Source organism: Apis mellifera, linkage group LG2, assembly GCF_003254395.2.
Source record: "Apis mellifera strain DH4 linkage group LG2, Amel_HAv3.1, whole genome shotgun sequence".
In the NCBI taxonomy this organism is placed as follows: Eukaryota; Metazoa; Arthropoda; class Insecta; order Hymenoptera; family Apidae; genus Apis; species Apis mellifera.
Window position 1 is genome coordinate 15,387,554 of NC_037639.1, and position 21,484 is coordinate 15,409,037.

The following is a 21,484-nucleotide window of genomic DNA, read 5'->3' on the forward strand; positions in this document are numbered from 1 at the left end:
GAAATTAAATTTTCTAAATTCTAAAATACAATTATAATTACAATTTATAATTTCTAGGAGGTATATTTATTCGTTTGTTCGGTCGAATAATAGCCCGGTTTTAAATATATCCGCAGATTTTCACCGATAAATCCAGAAGGAGGGGGGATAGTCGGTGGACAGCGTTCGGGCGAGGTTGAACGTTGGCCTGGTCCACGGGCATAGAAAACGGATGCGATACGGAGGACGAAACTCAATTTATCAGAAATTGGTAAATAGGTCGGGTGGATAGGAAAGTGGGGGAGGGGGGGATGGCCACCGGGGACGTGACGTTGACGTGACGACCGCAAAACGAAAATCGCAAACTCCAATTTATCGTGGGAACAGCTAATTTCCCGCTTCCCGCCTCCGCTCCTCCCGCCTAGACCTAACCCGGCCGGGGATGTCCTGTTCCGGACAGAAGCGCCGCGCGCGCAAACGCGTCGCAACGTCGATTCCTTTCTCCGCTCGGATCTCTGCCTGATAATTGGCCGACAAATCGCGCGTTTAACGAACAACGCCTCCAACTTTTCCGATCCCATCTTTCTTCTTTCGTCTCGGCGAGAAAATACGAGGGATCGAGTTTCGAAGCTTCTTTTTCTTTCTTTTTTTTTTTTCGAGCGAATCTCGCGAGGAAAAACTTTTTTCTCTCTCTCTCTCTCCGTGGAAGAAGTAGAAGTCGTTTAAACCCTTTAACCGCGGCTGCTTTTACACAATCGATCTCTAAAAAAAGAAGAAAAAAATATATTTTATTAAAATAGAATGTGGTTGTTTATCGTTATTTTATATACAAAATATTTAATGGTTTGTGAAAATATAATAAGTTGTTATAATTATTATTTATTATTTAGAAAAAAAAATATTTTATTAAAATAGAATGTGGCTGTTCATATGTATTTAAAATATTTATTGCTTTGTGAAATAATAAGTTAGAAGTTATTATTAATTATTTAGAAAGGTAAATCTAGAAAAAAAAATATATTTTATTAAAATAGAATTTGGTTGTTTATCATTATTTTATATTCAAAATTTTTATTGGTTTGTGAAATAATAAGTTGTTATAAATTATTATTAATTATTTAGAAAGGTAAACCTAGAAAAAAAAATATATTTTATTAAAATAGAATTTGGCTGTTCATTATCATATTCAAAATATTTATTTGTGAAACAATAAGTTGTTATAAGTTATTATTAATTATTTAGAAAGGTAAACATAGAAAAAAAAATATATTTTATTAAAATAGAATTTGGTTGTTTATCATTATTTTATATTCAAAATTTTTATTGGTTTGTGAAATAATAAGTTGTTATAAATTATTATTAATTATTTAGAAAGGTAAACCTAGAAAAAAAAAATATTTTATTAAAGCAGAATTTGGCTCATCATCATATTCAAAATATTTATTTGTGAAACAATAAGTTGTTATAAGTTATTATTAATTATTTAGAAAAGTAAAAAAAAAAAGGTAGAAAAAAAAAATATATTTTATTAAAATAGAATTTGGCTGTTTATCGTTATTTTATATTCAAAATTTTTATTGGTTTGTGAAATAATAAGTTGTTATAAATTATTATTAATTATTTAGAAAGGTAAACCTAGAAAAAAAAAATATTTTATTAAAATAGAATTTGGCTGTTCATCATCATATTCAAAATATTTATTTGTGAAACAATAAGTTGTTATAAGTTATTATTAATTATTTAGAAAGGTAAACCTAGAAAAAAAAAATATTTTATTAAAATAAAATTTGGCTGTTCATCATATTCAAAATATTTATTTGTGAAACAATAAGTTGTTATAAGTTATTATTAATTATTTAGAAAGGTAAACCTAGAAAAAAAAAATATTTTATTAAAATAAAATTTGGCTGTTCATCATATTCAAAATATTTATTTGTGAAACAATAAGTTGTTATAAGTTATTATTAATTATTTAGAAAGGTAAACCTAGAAAAAAAAATATATTTTATTAAAATAGAATTTGGCTGTTCATCATCATATTCAAAATATTTATTTGTGAAACAATAAGTTGTTATAAGTTATTATTAATTATTTAGAAAGGTAAACCTAGAAAAAAAAAATATTTTATTAAAATAAAATTTGGCTGTTCATCATATTCAAAATATTTATTTGTGAAACAATAAGTTGTTATAAGTTATTATTAATTATTTAGAAAGGTAAACCTAGAAAAAAAAAATATTTTATTAAAATAAAATTTGGCTGTTCATCATATTCAAAATATTTATTTGTGAAACAATAAGTTGTTATAAGTTATTATTAATTATTTAGAAAGGTAAACCTAGAAAAAAAAATATATTTTATTAAAATAGAATTTGGCTGTTCATCATCATATTCAAAATATTTATTTGTGAAACAATAAGTTGTTATAAGTTATTATTAATTATTTAGAAAGGTAAACCTAGAAAAAAAAAGGTAAAAAAAGAAAATATATTTTATTAAAATAGAATTTGGCTGTTTATCGTTATTTTATATACAAAATATTTATTGGTTTGTAGAAATGTAATAAGTTGTTATAAGTTATTATTAATTATTTAAAAAGGTAAAAAAAAAAGGTAGAAAAAAAAAATATTTTATTAAAATAAAATTTGGCTTTTTATAGTTATTTTATATTCGAAATATTTACTGGTTTGTGAAACAATAAGTTGTTATAAGTTATCATTAATTATTTAGAAAGGTAAACCTAGAAAAAAAAAAATATATTTTACTAAAATAGAATGTGGCTGTTCATCGTTATTTTATATTCAAAATTTTTATTGGTTTGTAAAAATATAATAAGTTGTTGTAAATTATTATTTATTATTTAGAAAAAAAAATATATTTTACTAAAATAGAATGTGGCTGTTCATATGTATTCAAAAATATTTATTGATTTGAAACAATAAGTTGTTATAAGTTATTATTAATTATTTAGAAAGGTATTTGTATTCTTCAGACTCTGTGCTTACATCGAAAATATTTTAAATTGTTTATATACTACAGTTAAAAGCGTGATGGGACCGATCGATCGATATCCGAGGGGGGCTTGCGGAAAGAAAATTTTTTTCGCCAAGATTGCGAAACGGTTGGGCGCCGAAGAATTCGAGAAAACTTTGCAAGCTGGACGAGAGCTACTTTACTTATCGCGCTTTCCAACCGTTGGCCAACCGTCGAATCGTGGAAATTAACCGGAAAGATCGAGGCGAGAGACGCCGATTCGAATCGGGGATTCCGATTCACCCTACTTTTATCATAACGAGTCCATTCAATGCCAGGAGGGGATATTATAAAGCCAGGTTTGTAGGTAACGCGAATAAATTCGATCGAAGCAAAGATTCGCAAGTGAAGATTTATTTTCAATAGTTCGAGTCGGAGCGAGTAGTCCAATTGTTTTCTTCCAATTTAAATAACGGAGATAATAACAGCAATGATAAGGTTCATGCTTGTGTGCAAGTTGCATCGACGTTGAAAGTAAAGTAGTAGTTAAAAATTTAGAATAAAGTTAGTTTAAATAATTACTTGTTAAAGTGATGGAATAATATTTATTCGTAGCCTCGTTTTATTCGCTATTATTATTATTATTATGTTAAATTATTAAGAAGTAATTTATTAATTGTTACAGGTTTGTTTAACTTCCTCTTAGTTTCTATTTTCAAAAATAATGGTCGAGAGACGAAGGCTTTAGATCGAATCAATTGGAATAAAATTCCGATAGAATTGAGATCGGATGGAATTCAGCAACGATACAATCGTCTATCGAACGGTTAAAGTGAACCACCATTCGCTCGAAGCTCGTATAATATTGTACACAGTGCTGCACAATGCGTGGCTCTTCGAGTAATACCTTTAATAAAGCCACAACGTTTCTGCGATATTCAAAGTCGTTCATCGTTTTGAATTTTCACATCGATTCACTCACGATTTTGCGGAGAGAATACATTTCTGTCGAGCGAAACAGATACGTCGAGAACGCGACGAACACTTTGGAATTCGATCGATTTTAGGTTATGTCTGAAATCGTATGCCTCGCGTGGACGAGAATTATCGTAGCGAAGGGAATGATTTGAAGCCCGGAACGGAAGCGCAAACGCTTATTTAATGCATGATCGCAGGACGAGACGCGGCAAACTCGTCCCAAAGCCGAGAAGACGCGGTGTCGTGTCCCATCGGTGGGAACGAAAGGCGAGAGAGACAGTTAATGGGCAGCGGCGGGAATGCTAGCGACAGATCCAAACACAGAGTCAAGCGCTCTCTCTCTCTCCTTTCACCATTTCGAAAATCCTCCGACTTGATCTCTTCCTTCCCGTCCAATCGAATGCCTTTTCTTTTTTCCCTTCTTCCTTCTTCTAACAAGGCGGTATACCTCTGCTCAATAGAACACTGATAAATTTCCTTCCTTCCTTCCTTCCTTTCTCTCTTTCTTTGTCGCGGCGAGACACGGCTTAGAGCGACGCGACGCCAAACGGTCGAAAACGCCTCGAGCGATGACCACGTGACTCGTCTCTCAAGGACGATTCCCCCACCGTTCCGCGATACGCGAAACGGTTGCGCGCGCACGCGTAACGAAGTTAGCGTGGAATTTTTTCGAGAAGGAACGAGGGGAGGAAAAAAAACGGGGAAAACGGGTGTGAATAGATGGGAAATAAGCGATCCGATATCACTTTCGGACGAACGCGATGTACTTTAATGGAAATCTGTAGCGAATACGGGTTTCGCGCGTACGATCTACGATCGATCACCGTTACGCGTTCATCACAACTTTCCATCCATTGCTATTCGAGGAACGAGATGGAGCGTTTATTGTACTACTCGGCCATCCTCCTCCTGCTTTCTCCCTCCCTTTCTCCCCCGCTTCGATTTCCGATCGTTGCGCGCTCGACAAACGGAAAAATTTACCGATTCTATTTCTGGCGCGCGTCACGCGTTTCTCTGGCGAGTGGTGGGGGGAAGAGGAGAAGGAGGGGCGTATGTAAGTACACTTATCGAAAAAGAGGGCAAGCACCGGATTCGAAACAAAGCGAAAAGGTATACGCGAAAATATTAGCTTCTTTTTTCTCTTTTTTTTTTTTTTATTCTCGAATCATTCATCAACATCCATTATTTTACCAATCCCCTCCCTCCTCTATACAATTATATACTGATTATATGAAACATCGTAGAAACAGGTAAATAAAGATTCGTTAGTTTTGTTCGATGTTTATTATTTATAGGGACGTAATAGTAAAAAAAAAAGAAAAGAGAGAGACGAAACGATTGATAAAAAAATTACGGCAGAGAGTGGTAGTGGTGCGAATATCGAAGGCAGCAGCGTAGAGTGTACGCGGCACAGGTTTTCTTTGAAGGACATCGATGACCGATACAGCTATACAGCTGTTACATTTCCCTGTTAGTTCCCGGATATTAACTCTCCCCCTCCCCCCCACCTCGCTCCATTCTCGCCCGTTTCACTCTCTCCCGATTTCGATTTCCAATCGTGTCCTTTTTGTCGCGGGACAAAGGGCCAACCGTGGACGATGGATACCATGAATACCAGGCGGCAACAATGAACTGTTATCCGTTTTCTGCACCGCTTTTGACACCGCTTTCGTCTGGAAATTGATCAGAAAACGGTTACCGTTTTCTTCAACGACACGCGCGCGATTCGTGTCACGGGTAAACGGATCGAGATCAAACATTTCTCGTTTCTTCGCAATAATAGTAACAAAGTCGATCGATAAACCGTTTCCATCGATTTCGAAAGATGATCGAAAAGAAAAGATTTTTCATTTTTGGATGAAAAACGCGCGTCGATTATCCTTTTTGTACATGTAACGAGTCTCGTTTATTTTTACGAATCTCGCTCGATGTCCAAATTTATGATTATTCGAAGATCGGTATCGAAAACATAAAGGAAGGTTAAAACGTGCTACCGACTACTGTTAATCGTTGGAAAAGATACTCGATTTTATCTACCTATCTATCTAACGTTTAATTAATAAACAATTAATCTTGAATTTATATTTTTAAATTAGTAAATAATTTTTAATTTATTTATATTCTATTTTAATATTTAAAATAAATATATATGATAAAAACACGTTCGTATCGCGATCAAAATTATACTAGCATTATTTCCTTGCTATATTAAGAACGCGTTACAAATAATCGAAACTGGACGCATCGCGCTTAGTACTCTCTCTTGCCCCCGGCGACCAACTTTTATCTCTCGTAAGCAACGCGTTATTTCGCGTGCTTCTAACCGAGTAAGCCGTCTCCCTACAACGAGTAAACGAAACTGGTGGGGAACGAAACGAGAACACGAGGAAGGGGAGGAGGAGAGGGGAGAGGAAGAGCGAGCAATGGGATAAGCGAGAAGGGTGGAGGGGGAAACGAAGAGAGGGAGAGACGCGGCGAGAAAACTTTACGAGTTTATGAAAGAGTTCTCTGGAAAATAAGAGGCTCTTCTCCAACTATTATCCAACCACCTCCTCGTCTCGTATCTTTTTCATTTACGCGCTGTTTGCAACGCGGTTACTTTTATCGCGGTCACCATCGCTCCGAAAAAATCTCGAGTCGACCAAGGAGTCGTGCGATCGTTGCTTACGCGATGGGATCGCGAGTCGGAGGAAAGGAGGGGAAGATAAGATAAGATAAGTGAAATAAAGAGCGAACGTTCGCGGTATTATTTTCTAAAGGGACAAACTTTGATGGTAAACTGAATTACCAGGAATAGTTACCATGTTCAAGCGATCGGCGGAACGAGGATTCGACGAATGGTGGGGGCACGAGTCGTTTCGGCCAAAGTAAATAATAACACGAGGCTCCCAAGTACGGTCGGAATGGATCCTCGGTCGGTGCAATTTATCAGGGAATCCGATTACATCGTCGAAATATTTTCACCGAGTATCGTGCATTAATGCGGAATGTACGTGTCGGCCGTGATTCAATATCCGTCGATAAATATTATTTCCCGGCAAAAGCTGCATTACTTGAAAATTGAACGACCGTCCATTCGTATTAACTAGTCCCTCTTTCCCCCGTATATACATATATATACATATATATGTACGTATATATATACATATTATCGCGATAAAACTCTTCCATCCAAGAAAAATTATTACGTCCCCTGGTTGATTCATCATTCGGTGGGATCGAAATAAAGAGAAACGCTTCGAGCGATTTTTTCTTTCTCCCTCCCCTCTTACCTCTCCAAATACGAGGTGAATTATCGATAGAGTGGGGCGAGGAAAGGTTCGAGTCCACGGAATTCCGACCGACAACTTTCCGACCGGCCAACTTTTTCGCCGTTTACTTTTCTGGAGGAGGGGGGGGGGGGGAAGATTTTTTTCTCCGCGTGTCGCTACGCGATTAACTTTTCAAACTTTTTTGATTAAATCGCCCAAGATCGGGGCGGATACGTCTCGAAACAAAATCAACAAAGGGAAAAAAGGTTCGTGTCCCCGATCCGTCGAATCTAAATACCGATAGGGAAAATGCGTATACCTTTCTTCGAAAATAATAATTTGCACCCGTTCTTGATCCGTCCATCGGCGGTAGCCGATTAATGCTTAAAACTGACGTTGTTGATGCCGACGTAACAGAGGGCGCGCAGGTACGACAGGTTTAATTAAATTGTGCAATATATATTACGCGATCCCCGAGGAGCGTGCCAAGTAGATTGGATACAAGATGCACGTCCTGCTCCACGCTCTCGCTCTCTCGAAGTTAATTACTCTTCGAATTCGGATCTCGCCAATCGTTTTAAAGTCGAAAGGTGAGCGACTTTCGCACAAACGTGATGCGAACTAAACCTAGCTTCGAGAGCTACGAACGAATGGCGCTACTTTAACTGTTCGCGGCTAACTGTGATCATTCTAACCGTATTTCTATGCAAACTGTATCGTATCGCTGGATTCTATCTGAACCGCACACCGCTTCTATTCCAACTCGACCGTCGAAGACCGTCGTTGCTTTTTCCTTCGATCCTTTCACTTCTCGTGAAAATGTACCGAGGAGGGGGGGGTTGGAGGAACGATCGTCGCGTCAGTGGACCTTTGAGTTCGCTTCCATGGTGCGAGTATTTGCCTCTCGAAAGCGGAAAGAACTATTTTTCCACCGAAATCGCGTATTTGTTCCTATTTTTCTTTATGCTATTAGATATTATATACGCGATCTCGTGGATATAAAATAATCGATAAAATTTATTTTTTGAGATTATTTATGGAAATTAAATTATTAAGAAATACGAGACAATAAAAAATTGGTTTTTGATCGTGCGAAGTGTAATATAATTACGAAATACACAATTATTCGTATGATGATGTACTTTCACAAAAGAAATCGAATTTTTCATCAAATATCCCGTTTTCATGCTGTTGCTCATAATTTGATATAACTTCATCATCGTCGTAATTTTGATAGACATTTACGAGCGGGTACAGTTTCCTAACGTTTTCCAGATCCTTTATTTAAACAACAACGATATCACTGTTCACAAGTCATTTGCCTTTGAAAAGCAGGAAAAATATCCTTTTGTAAATACCCTCGAAATGAAAAAATTTTTTTACAGTACGATTTTTTCTATATTCCTTTTTAATTATTAATGTCAATCTTTCCAAATTGTTGAAAAATAAAATTATTATTTGCAATCTCTGCCATTTCTTCGGAAATACAGCCGTTCAAATATTCCACAATTTTTTAAAACTGGCACAATTACGTCTTATTTATCCGAGGATAACAGTTAAACGAACGAGTAGCGGATGAGAGTGCGTTTCATAGAGGAATATTTCCCGGTTTCAACCACTTCAGAAAATCGTATGCGTCGCTCTTGTGTTCCAAAGATTTCTAAAAATTAAAAAAAAATTCGTCCTCTTACGTCGAAGGATCCGAGTCGAAGCGCAGTCGATAAAGGATACGTCGATAATGCAGAGAGAGATCGATAATCAAGGAGCGGATATTTTTGGGGAATAAAAAAAGTTGGAAATTTAATAATCGAAAAAACGAATAATTCTTAAGTCGAATTAATTTTCAACGATTATTCTATGATAATGACGATGGTACATCATCAAAGATGTTTTTTTACCTTTAATTTTTCAAAGCGTTAACGTAATCTCATCAGGGGCTGAAGAATGGCCCATCCAAGTTAATAAATGAATAGAGCGAGTAAATCTCGTAAAAGCGATGTTCTTTCGCCGTACGTGAAATGATTTCAGGTTGAATTAGCAGGTACCAGTATTCACCCAGTATCCGAGTTTATCGATAAAATTCTATCCTCCATCCGTTCCCTCTTCAAACATCAAAGTAACCAAAGCAAATTCGAACTCTGTTCATTAACGAAACCTGCCTTCGGATTCGTATCGATTTATGCATTTATACCCTTCTCCCTCGTGCACACGAATCGAATTCTAATGCTAATTTTAATTTTATCCAGATTTTTATCGAGATTCGAAAGAAAGAAGGCATTTTCGAATTTTCCCTCCTTTTTTTTTTTTTATCTAGAACGAAATGAAGAATTTATAAAACAGGAAATAGGATCAGAAGAAGAGAAGGAGAAAATATTCTAGAATCACACATTTCGATTGAAACTGGCAAAAAAACCACACTCAAGAAGAAGGTAAAAAGAAAAACTTGAAATGATTTTAAAAGGCTTTTTAAAGGACGCTAAATTGATGAAATAATGTAATATAATCCTTGGATCAGGCATGTCAAACACGCATTGACTGATAATCAATACGTTTCGACAACACTGGATTCTTTAATTAAAATTACAAGTACATGGAATTAAATAAACGTGTATCAAAAAACATTTCCATATATAGGGGAAACTATTGTATATGTCGAAGCACATCGATCGTACATTTCCCAATGTATAATTAGTAATTAAATGTATTTTATCTACGGTAGCACGACTGTTTTTCACTTTAAAAAATAATAAAACTACGAAAAGATCTAGATCAAGCACGTGAAAGCAATTTTAAAAATAACTACAATTCAACAAATTCAAGATTTGGTTAATGAAAAACGTTGCCAAGTTTCTTCAAAAAAAAAAAAAAATTATAGTATTTTAATTAAATAAAGTTAAATTAAAAAAAGAAACTTTTCTACATATGTATTTTTTAATACGTTTATACTTTGTATATTATTATTTTGTATTGATTTGCTTATAATATAAACCATGCTTCATCTTTATTTCCATTTGTTTTTTTTTCTTTTTGCGGCTCGCGATTTAATATATAATACTTAATATGGCCCTCGATGGTTAACGAGTTTGACATGCCTGCCCCAGACATATCGATGCGATATAAAACTCAAATAAATAAAAAAAAAAAAAAAAAAAATCCAAGTCTCGAATCCGAAAATGATTCGTCCGAGTTCGCCGAGGGGAAAAAATCAATCTGCTCAGACTTCTCTCTATCCCGTCCCGTCCGCGGGATTCATTTGTCGGTTTGCTAAGCGAAATTGCTCGCCGCTCGATAAACCGACATTCATCGATCCCGTTGAATAACGACTCTATTAAAACAAAGAGCCGGCCGAGCTTTTGATTAACACGATGTGAAAATCGCCTGGGGCGAGGTGGTATTTCAACAACCGATCCAGAACCGATTAATTAAACCCGGGTCCGGATTAAGTCGTAAGAAAGAATCGAGAAAGAATCTCGTTCCGTCCCGTTTCGCGGGCCGGTATATCTCCAACTATCTCCTTCCTCTTCTTTCTTTTTCCGTTCGAAAAGGAAGGAGGGAAGGGACGCGTGCGACGTTTGTGGCGAAAGAAAGAAGAAAAGAGTAGGAGAAAAAGACGGGAGAGCGGACGAGCAGTCTCGCGAATTTTTACATCGGCATCCTCGCAATCTTCTATCTAACACCGCTTCTTGCCGGCGAGACGGTGTGGCAACGGTGGAACGAAAAAGAAAGTCGAGAGGCTAAAATGGACGTGGATTTACAACATTTTAACCACGAGTTGGTTTATAAACAACACATTAAAATTATAGTTAGAGACGAGTGTGGTATATAAACAACGCGTTATTTTTTTTTTTTTTGCTAATATCAAATAACTGTGGCTTACATACCGCTAAAATAAAAATAAAATAAATACAATAAAATAAAATAAATATAGAATATCACTTCTAATATAATATAATTTAAAATTAGAACGTATATACTTATTTTTATTTTTCTTATCATAAAATATATACTTACGGTTGGTCGGCGTTTTATTTTTTATCCTATTTTTGTCCCAGTACAAGATAAAAATTTAGTTTTATTTCGACTGCTATTCGAGTCTCTTTCAAAGTATATTTTTGCAAACTTTCTGTAATATGGATAAGCCTTTCTTTTCCAATTCTTCAAGAAAAAGGCACGTTGATCAAAATGTTGACGAATAAAGTTTTAGTATAAATTTTGAGATTTTTGGTTTCTGTACGTTTACGCTTTGTTATACGATATTTTCTTACTTCTTTGTATATTTTTTATAATTTATAAAATAATTAGAATTATATATTGTAAAGTATTATGATTTGATATATTATGATTTTTAATAAAATATTTTTTTGTGTGTGTGTTTAGAGCTGTGCTAAAAATAGTTAAAGGGTTAAATAAATAAAATAAAATCGGAAAAATAGTTGATATCTATCCGACGATGGATACTCTGGCGTATAAATTTATAGCGACACTCGTCGTTTCTCGGGGATAAACACGCACCAAGTGCTATCCCATTGGACACGAGTGACGAATAGGATCGATGTCCAGCACGATCGTAAAAGATATCTAATGGATCGTTTCTCGACCGTACCGCCAACTTTCCAATCTTTCCTCTCTTTCCTTTTTCCTCCTCATACGAAAATTAAAAATATAATTTATGGCAAAGTTGGACGATATTAGGCGAGAGGAATCGCGGTTACGGATAAGGGAAAGGACGGGGAAATAACACGCGAGGATTCGCGTCGTGTTAGCTATGCGCTTAGAGAGGCTTAGCCAATGTTTTATGGGGTCAATGAAAACGAACGACGTACACAGCTGCGTTTGTTCCCGTCCCGACGTTACACGGCCGCTTATTACGACGAAACTCGCGTCTCTCTCACTCTCGACCGTTGGTTAGATATATATTTATCGAAGATTCGAGCAAGCGACACTTTGGACGAGTCGTGTTCGAAAGGTGTGTAAACTCGGCTCGCGAACCGTCACTCGCACGCTGTCCGGCGCGAAAGAAACGGTGATCGAAAGGACGATAATTTACCGAATGTTTTGAGTTTGTCAAGGACACGCGTGCGCGACAACCAGCTGCGCGCCCACTTGATTTAGTAGGTCGTGGAGTAGTACACGCGAACGTTATCCTCTATAGGCGCTCTCTCTGCGATTTAATCGCATGAAATCGCGACGAAAAATGGTAAAATGGAAAAAAGAGGAGGGGAAAATAAAATAATTTTCACGGGGGAATTGGCATAGATGGAACGAGAAAGAGAGAGAGAGAGAGAGAGAGCGAATGGACGGACGGAGACGTTGGTAAACAACGATTGGGAACAAGAATTAATGCGAGTCGGGAGACCACCGCACACAATGTAATCCGTCCCGCGGATTTATTTTACAACGCGCATCAGACAGGGCGCGCACCATCGGGATTTAGAAACCACCGCGGAATCTATCCATCGATTTATTTAATCCGATTACCTCCCCCCGCGGTATCCCGCATTCGTCATCGATTGTGACCCGCGAATCGGCCAACGATCCTAAGCAAAAATTATTACCTCGAATCTTCGAGGGAACGGGCTCTTCTCTTCCGTAACGTTATGTATAATATTTTTCCAGCTTTCGAATTGAGATTAAACGAGCGTGTTAAAAAAGTCGGGCGGCGAGTTCGATTCGAAGGACGAAGAATAATCGTGGACGAGATTCGTGCGTTGGAACGTGTTACAAGGCGATGGGTGGGAAGGAAGGAAGAAAAGAAGCGTTATTATCGCGAGAACCTCCCCTCCCCCGCGCCCCGGTTTGTAAAATTCGTTATCTTCGTGGGGGCCAACCGTGACCCTTGTTTCATATTTATGAGAAGAGTTTTAGCATATTCGAGACATAAATTACTTTCAACGGCACGAGTCGGCTCGAACCGATATAATGCTCCGGTGGCGGAGTTTATCCGGTGGCAAGGCGCGGATCACGGGCGCGGAGAATATCGGGAGGATACACCTCTCGCGCCCCACCTCCCCCCTCGCCACGGGAAACCGTCCCACCGTTGCCGCTTCCTTTCTACAATGCAAATTCCACAACCGCGCGCTGTTTTATCGACTGTTCGCGAGTTTTATCGACCTTTTAACGATCGGTGTCTCGCTTATCTTTCATTCTCGAACATTCAATTCGTTCTCGAACCGCGCCGCGTCAATTTTTTCTTTCTAATTAAATATAACCGGATGGAGGGGGGGAAGGATACTTCGAAACGAAACGAAACACTTCTCGGGAGGGGGGAGGGGGCGAATAACTAAAAGTTCGGAATCGCGGAGCGGAAAACTCGTGCCACGTCGGGCGGAAAATTACAAATGGCCGCTGGCAAGATCCTCCCCCCCCCTTTCGAATAAACCGCTTAAACTTACACGGAGACGGGGATAGTTTCGACGATTAATTTCGATGAGGAGAAAAAAAAAAAGGGAAAAAAAATCTGGCGAGACGAGAGAAATTTCGTATACGCGTATATGTTAAATTGGAATTCTAGTTCCAGTGGAGAATTTGCATAGTCCGGCGTGGAAGGGAGGGGAGAAAGGGGGGAAGGTTTCAACGTCTCGGAGCGGAATTAAGCGAGCTTAAGATTTAACGCGTTTCGACCTCGGAATCCTGCTTCGTGGCTCGATAATTCAACGAAGGTGGCGCCTCGGAGAGTTTCGCGCCGAATAAACCGCCGCGCAAAAACAATCCACCCCTGCTGCTTCACCCTTCTCGAATCCCTACCAGTAGCTCCGCTACTTTACATAATTTCTCGCTTTTGCATACTCTCGGTTCCCCTCTCTCTCTCTCTTCTTTTTCGTCCACTGCCAGAAGCCAAACACCGACTAACGAATCACGCAGCTTTTTCTCCTTTCTCGTCGCCGAATCAACCGAGACGAACGCCTCCTTGTCCCCTTGCGATAATTAATATCAGACGTGCAAATTAACTTTTTTCCCAAATTCAAGATTTCGTTACACAAATCAGGTACGAGATTTTCTCTCTTTCTTGTCGATTCTTTTCGAATTTTCGAATTCTTTCCCGAACGATCTTCCAAATTAAAATTTTCAAATCTTCTCTGCCACGACTTTTCGCACATTCCGTAAAACACGACCAACGTTCCGTGTGGCGCGCGAACCGTTTCGACAACTTCGACATTCGATCTCCCGAGCTGCTCGCTCGAAACTGAAAACCGTTAGAGCGCTCGCCTCGGACTCTTCTCAAAAGAAGGAAAGAAACGCTGTTCCAGATGGCGCCACGAACTAATTCGCATTCGATCGAAAGTCACGATCGCGCGAAAGGGAACTTGTTTGCCCGTCCAACAATGATATCGGGGATTGGACGAAACAATTCAACCGAGGCCGATATTAATTCGAGAGTGGGGAGGAGGGGGGATAGCCTGCCTGCCTATCGCCGCAGTTTAACGAAGTTGGATAAATGAGGGAAGGAGTGGGGGAGGGCTAGTGGAAAGGGAGTAGTGGTGGTAACCACTTTAGCTCGACGCCACGTTCCCCGGTGTAATTTAGCGGGGGATAAAGGCGGCGTCCGGTGAAACAAAGCACCGCGATGGTTGGCGGGGAAGGAAACTTCATTTTCTTACATCCGGGGCCACGGACAAACGACCTCGTTTATCACCCACTGACCTTTCGACCACCGCAACACACTCGCGATTCGTCCAACTGTCCGCGCCAGCTTTCCTCTCTCCCCCCCACCCCTCTTCCGCTCCATTTCAACAACCGCTTTCAACCGCTCTCGTCCACCGCGCGTTCGTCCACCGCGTTGGACGAAAAAAAAAAAAACCCATCATCCATGTTTCATCCACCGAATCTTTTCGAATCGTTTTGATTACTCTCGGCCGATTAGTCGAGGAATTCGAGAAGGAAAAGAAAGGTTCGAGGATTATTATTTTTTTTTCTTTTTTTTTTTTTCTTTTTTACGCTTCGTCGAACTTCTCCGCTCCATGTCGACACCGGGAAATCAGGCTGACACCGTCGTCTTCGTGTCACGAAATCCCATCCCCCAAATCCAAGGATCGAATCGGTCGTCGTCCATACGTGCAGACTTTTCAACGACGAGGGGAAAAGAACGACAGGGAAAATTATTTTCCTTTCCCCGACGTTTTTGAGGTTATACGGAGATTTTAGAAGATTATATTAATTTTTATTATTTTTTTAAAAATTGTATAAATAGAAATGTATAATAATCGATATATAAAATAATGTATAAAAATATCGAATTGAAAGAGGAATAAAAATATTGCCGACCAAAAAGTTAGGAATATTGTTATTGCTTGTCCAAAATAAATAAACAACGATAGAAACAACAACGATGCATATAATATAAAATAGGTTAAAATTAGTCCATAAATATCAGTGGCTAGATTAAAGGCAGGCATATTTCATGGAAAGTTTCTACTTTTCGTATATCTCATCGCGTGGAACGGCGTATAAAAAATCATTGCAGTTATGAATTTCTAACACGAAGCAACTACTTAACTTTAAGCTTGAAAAAAAATTTATCGATAATTTAAACGACTTAAATAAACGTGTTTCGAATTCATAAAATTAAACGCTTCTTAATAAAATTTAACATGATATTTCTCAAGTATCGAAACGTGTGTATCAATTATTTCGTTTAAGCGTTTAAAAAGAGGATTAAAAAGTTTTAACCTACGATTATTATACGTTAACAATTATTTTTCGTAAACTTCAAAATTAAATTAATTTTTTAATACACTTAGAACCATCGTGTCACGAGAACGAAACAAGGCAGAAAAAACTAAAACTTTGATACCGATTTCAATTCGAAACGTTTCGACGAAAACGAAAGCAAGTCTAACTTGGATCGTGCGAATATTTCCTTTGCGTCCTCGGCGTGTCTCGGCTCGACTCGATCGAATTCGGGCGTTGAGGAGGGGGGATAGAAAAACGCCAAAAGAACGGGCGTCGCTCGCAAATGGGTCAAAATGACGAGTGCGGCGCGCACGCGAACTGAACGGCTCTCGAAACGAGGGGCGATTTTTTGCGCGTGACGGACGAGGTCGTCCATCGATGCCACGTTTTCTTCTCCTTTTTTTCCCATTCTTCCAACCGAAATACAAACACTGGAATATGTAACGAATATATACATATATATATATATATACACACGCGCTGGAAACTCGTAAGAGGATAGATGGAAAAACCAATTTGCAAGGGGATTAGCGAAGGAATTAGATAGAGATTGTAGCGTTTTGCGCGTGATCACGATGTACGTGGACGGCATAAAGGAGGGCTCCGTCGATATTATGCATTCGGGTGTGCGCGTAATAAGCCGGCATTACGTACATACTCGAGGTGGTGATCGTCTGACTATGGAGGCGCGAGGACCGGGTTCAACGGCAATTACGGTCAACAATAGGCCCGCTAATGTAAGCAAATTCGATTCGAGCCGTTCGTGTGTTATTCACTTTTACGGGCATGGATTCGATCGAATAAATCGTTCGCTCGATATTTTATCAACTTTCTACCGCAACTTTGTAAATCTTTCACATCTTTCGAACGACTATTTGAAAGCTTGGAGGAGAAAAATCGTCCCTTTTCTTTCTTTCATCGACGGCGAAAAATTAAAAAAAAATTAAAAAATAAGAAACGTTGTCAAAGTTTGTATTTGCAATTTTTCATGAACGAAATATACAAAGGACGTCAAAATTGAATTTAATGTTTATTAAATATTATTAAATTATTAAATTTATTAAATTCTGTGAGTACTCGATAGATACAAATATTTTAAAGAAGAATCTGAAAGACAGTAGCCAAATATAACCAGATATAAATTCTATGGAAAATTGATGGGTTAAAATGGGAAAAAATTAAATAAATTATGAGTGAATGCTTAAAGAAAAAATTATCATCAGCAAAGATAGTCCAACGAAATATCAATGATAAATAATATTGTATATATAAATCGTTTGAAGATTTATCTTTTTATTGTCTTAAACAATTTCTTTTCACATCTATTTCATGAAAAATTGCAAATACAAATATTCAAATTTTTTTCGAACCATTCTTATAACGAGACAAATTATCATTATAATTAATATATGAATCGTTCGAATATTTTTCTAATTTATTAATAATGCATATATATATATATATATAACAAATATATTATAGTTACCTATACTAAATTATAAAAATCATTTCGTCTGAAATTAATTTCTTCGACATGTATATCTCGTATATGAAAAATACAAGCGTTCAAAAATTAGTACATATATATATATATATATATATATATATATATATATATATATTCAGCAATCAAAGGAATTATGCGGCACAATAGTCGGCGGATGCGGAGAACGCGAAGCGCGGCTAAGTGCTTCCGTGATCCAAATTATCCATCGTTCGTTACTCCCCACCTATCTTCCTGCCGTCCCTTTTTCAACCTCGTTAGCCTAGCACTTGTGCAGCACGCGAAAGACGCGACGCGAAGACGAGGCTTCGAAATCGCGCGCAAGCTGGATACGTAAACCGAGTTTAAGCTCGCCCGTAATCCCGGCCTAAATTCGGCTTTCCGATTGCCTCGTATCGCCTCGCGTAGACGCGGCGCATGCGCGCCCTTTGCGCTCGAAAGACGCTCGAGCGAGAAACGCTTCGAGGAGAGGAACGTTGGTAATACGCGAATCGCGTTTCTCGATCGCCGAAAGGAAAGGAGGGAGAGCGCTTTATCGGCGATCGCAGCGCCCTCTGGCCAGGTAGAATTTAATCCAAGGCGAAGGAAGGATACGAGCCTTTCTTTCGAAAATCTACAGCCATTCGTTTTTGGTCCGACAACGCAACACTGGGTATATATATATATATATATATATATATATATATATATATATAGGAGGCTTTGTCGAAGAAGAAGAAGAAGGAACGAGGGAGAAGAAAATGCCGGCTTTCGACCCGTTTCCAATTCTATTTTCGTTATCCCTCCCCGATCTACTTACTTCTCTTCCATTAGCCGATTGTATTTCAACTGGAGTATAAGTCTCACCTGAAAATCCTTGCCCCTCCTCTCTAATCGAATACCTTTCCCCGGGCCGAAAAAACGCGAGCGGTGTGATTTAATCGCGACACGTATCCCCACAGCCCGGGGATGGAACAAACGCTTTCATGTTAATGAAAAAAGCGCGCCGGTTCCTCGACGCGATTAAAACGAAGGAGAGAAAAAGAAAGAAAAAAAAAAGGTACACACGTACGTAAAAGTCTGTGGCTACGCAACCACTACTACCATATTACCATCGACGAGAATCACGAATTCCGACTTTGCCGTCCCTCCTTTCGCACTCGCGGCGATTCGACGTTATTTCGCTCGTCGAAATTAGCGTTTCTTTCGCGGCCTCCATTAGCAGATTGCGTTCGAAAGCGGAGGCCGCCACAGTCGTCGAAGCGATATATTACGTCACGGAATGGAATTCAGTTTTCCTCCTCCTCCTCCTCCTCCTCCTCCTTCATCGAATTTTCCCGCACGCGCGATAATACGCGGAACGCGACGTGATTTAGCTTCGATCGTGCGCCCATTAATTTCCGATAAAGTCCCCGACGACCGTAGCCAATTACCACCACCACCACCGCCACCAGTCGCGATACATCCGCGAGAAATCCACGAGGAGAGAGAAACGAAAATTATAGAGGGGAGAATTTCTTACGGATAATTTTAATTCTTCTGCTTTTATCATCGTTCCAGCGACGCAACGATAATTCCTCTTCCTTATCCGAGACAACCTCGGACACCCTCTCGAAAGAAAAATAGGGAGGAAGAGATTGAGAGAGGTTGAGAGATTTGTGGATACATGTGGATATATATAAAGCAATCGCGCATGCGCGGGCCGACCGATTATATCCATCCATTCATCGATTTATATCTATCATCTATACATCTATTTATATCTATTTAAATCGGAGAGAGAAACGCCGCGTTTCACGAGTCACTTTTGTCACGGATTTTTTTTTAACGGGTATAATCGAAAGCGATTCGAAACAAAGCCCGCGCATATATATTTCACACGTGTATATATATATATATTTCATACGTTCTCCGTCCTCAATTTTCCCTAAGTGGAGAACTATGAATAAACCAATTTCCCCCTTCCCCCCATAGATGAACGATTTCGTTTATAAAAACGATGATATCGGTGGAGAGGGGGGAGGGGATAAAGCACACAGCGCGCGTGACGCGGTTCATATTTCCCGTATATGTGTTTTTTCGACAGAGAGCGCGGTGAGCGCGTGTTGGGGAAAAAGATAAGCGATCGCTGTGTGCGCGTGCAAGTATTTAATACCGTCGAATCGCCTCGGCCAAAACATCTAAACTCTTAACCGCGTTGTGGCTACGAATCCACGCTGCAAACATCGAGCTAACGGTAATTCCATCCCACACGAATGTATTCTTCGCAAACGTCGAAACGCTACGTTTCGATCCTCACCGCGAATAGTCACGTAATTTACGAAGGCAAAGATTGCAAAGATTTATTATTTCTTTACTTCTCTCCGGTTTTTTGGACGACCTTCGCGTGGAAATTTTGCCGAGATGGGAGGGGAAGAAGGAAATGACGGTGGCTCCTCGCAGCGGAATTAATGGGTAGCGAAGCGGCGTCCACTGACCTTGGTTGAATTACGTTTGCATTAGGAGCTCGGGCGGAATCTCGGTGGAGAGATTCGGGCCGCAATTTACAGTTCACGCGTCGCGAACCGATCCATCTTCCTTTCGTTTGCAATCGCGCGTTAAGACGCCAAATTTCACCGCGCGATCCGATTCGTATTCGCGTTATCGATATCGCTCGTTAAACTCGAACACGGGCGGAATAAAATATATTTGTATATATGTATATATATATATATGTATATAACGGTGGACGCGCGGCTTTTACAACTCTGATTTATCGTCGATCGAAAATGGGAAAAGGGGCGATTGGAATGGAAGGAAGGGAGATCGAAGGGTAACATCGGGCAACGTCCGAGTAAATTTGATTCGAATCGCGCCGCGGAACGGAATATTAATCGAATCGGAAAATTCGCCCCCTCTTTCGCGGAGGAATATCGATGTAGCGACCGGTTAAAATTACAGGCTGTCGCGTTTCTGGGGAGGGAAAAAAAATTTGATCTTCGATCAACAACCGAACGAACGATCGGTTAGATCGCGATCGATTCGTCCCTTTATCTCCAATTTTTTTACCGCGCTTCGAAATCTTTATTCGTCGTTTTATTTTTTCTTTTTTTTCATTTTTTCTTTTTACTTTTTTTTTTTTCCTCTCTTTATGAATTGTTCGCTCGTCCGACCCTCAATTTCGTCAAATAAAACGAAGAGCAATTCGACGAGGTACGTGACAAGCCCGCGGCGAAGATTACGTTCCCGGTAATCGAACGAATATTAATTCAAATAGCGTTCCAGAATGGAATCGAAATACTTCACTTTTTTTCTTTTCTCTCTCTCTCTCTCTTCCCATTTCGTTAACACTCGTTATCTCGTGAAATTTGAATTTTCATTTTACAACGTTACGTGTTTTATATATATATATATATATATGTGTATGTATATATATACCGACAGAGACGCGGATACTTTTACCATTGGAATGCTTTTGTGTCTCGTGGCGTATATAACGTATTCCGCCGACGAAACTAAAATTTCAAAGGTCTGAAATATTTCCACTTTCAAACGAATTGTTTACCGACAATTCTATTATTCCATCGTTATCGAAAATCAAGAATGTGTACGTATATCGAAACGAGTAATTATATTACGTTTAAAGAAAAAGAATAAATTCGAAGAAAGAATGAAATATGATCGAAAGGTATAACCTATGTATAGCGCGCGCTCTCGATATATAAGGGAGAAGTTAACCTCAAAGTGATATGATAGTTCTCTGGAATCCGAATTTCGACCATCGTTTGCCCGAGAATTCCTCTACGCGATTCACGCCCGATACACAAAGCGGACACACTTCTCGTGCCATTCGCTATCGTTTGCCAACTCCTGCCAAATATTCTCCAACAACTCCAACAATCTTCCGATCCCCCGCTTAAATTCTATACTGGATAAACGAGAATAAAATTGTATTAGGCTTGCGCAAGCAAGTTCCTTCCCCCACTTTTTCCACGATCGTAACTCGCGACCGATTCGAATTAGTTCGTGGCGCCATCTGAAACAGCGTTCTTTAATACGTTGGCTGCCACGCATTCCGGTGGCGCTTATTCGACTATTTACGAACGATCTTCGTAAGTATTTGAAAAGATATTTAATAGGGTGTAATAAAACTATTGAATCGTTATGAAAG

At 38.8% G+C, this 21,484-nt stretch overlaps 2 long non-coding RNA genes across 2 annotated transcripts in view; one reads left to right on the forward strand and one right to left on the reverse strand.

The window, feature by feature from the left end:
- LOC102654200 overlaps window positions 1–3,722 on the forward strand; it is a 40,730-nt gene extending 37,008 nt beyond the window's left edge. Inside the window, exon 3 of the long non-coding RNA XR_003306559.1 lies at window positions 3,638–3,722. This is a non-coding gene — a long non-coding RNA (uncharacterized LOC102654200). The remainder of the gene's footprint in view (window positions 1–3,637) is intronic.
- LOC102654142 lies at window positions 3,351–10,072 on the reverse strand. The gene is made up of 2 exons (XR_411270.3): window positions 9,080–10,072; window positions 3,351–8,841 (listed from the first exon to the last, which is right to left on the reverse strand). It is a non-coding gene; the product is annotated as an uncharacterized LOC102654142 (long non-coding RNA).
- Between the last annotated feature and the right edge of the window lie 11,412 nt (window positions 10,073–21,484).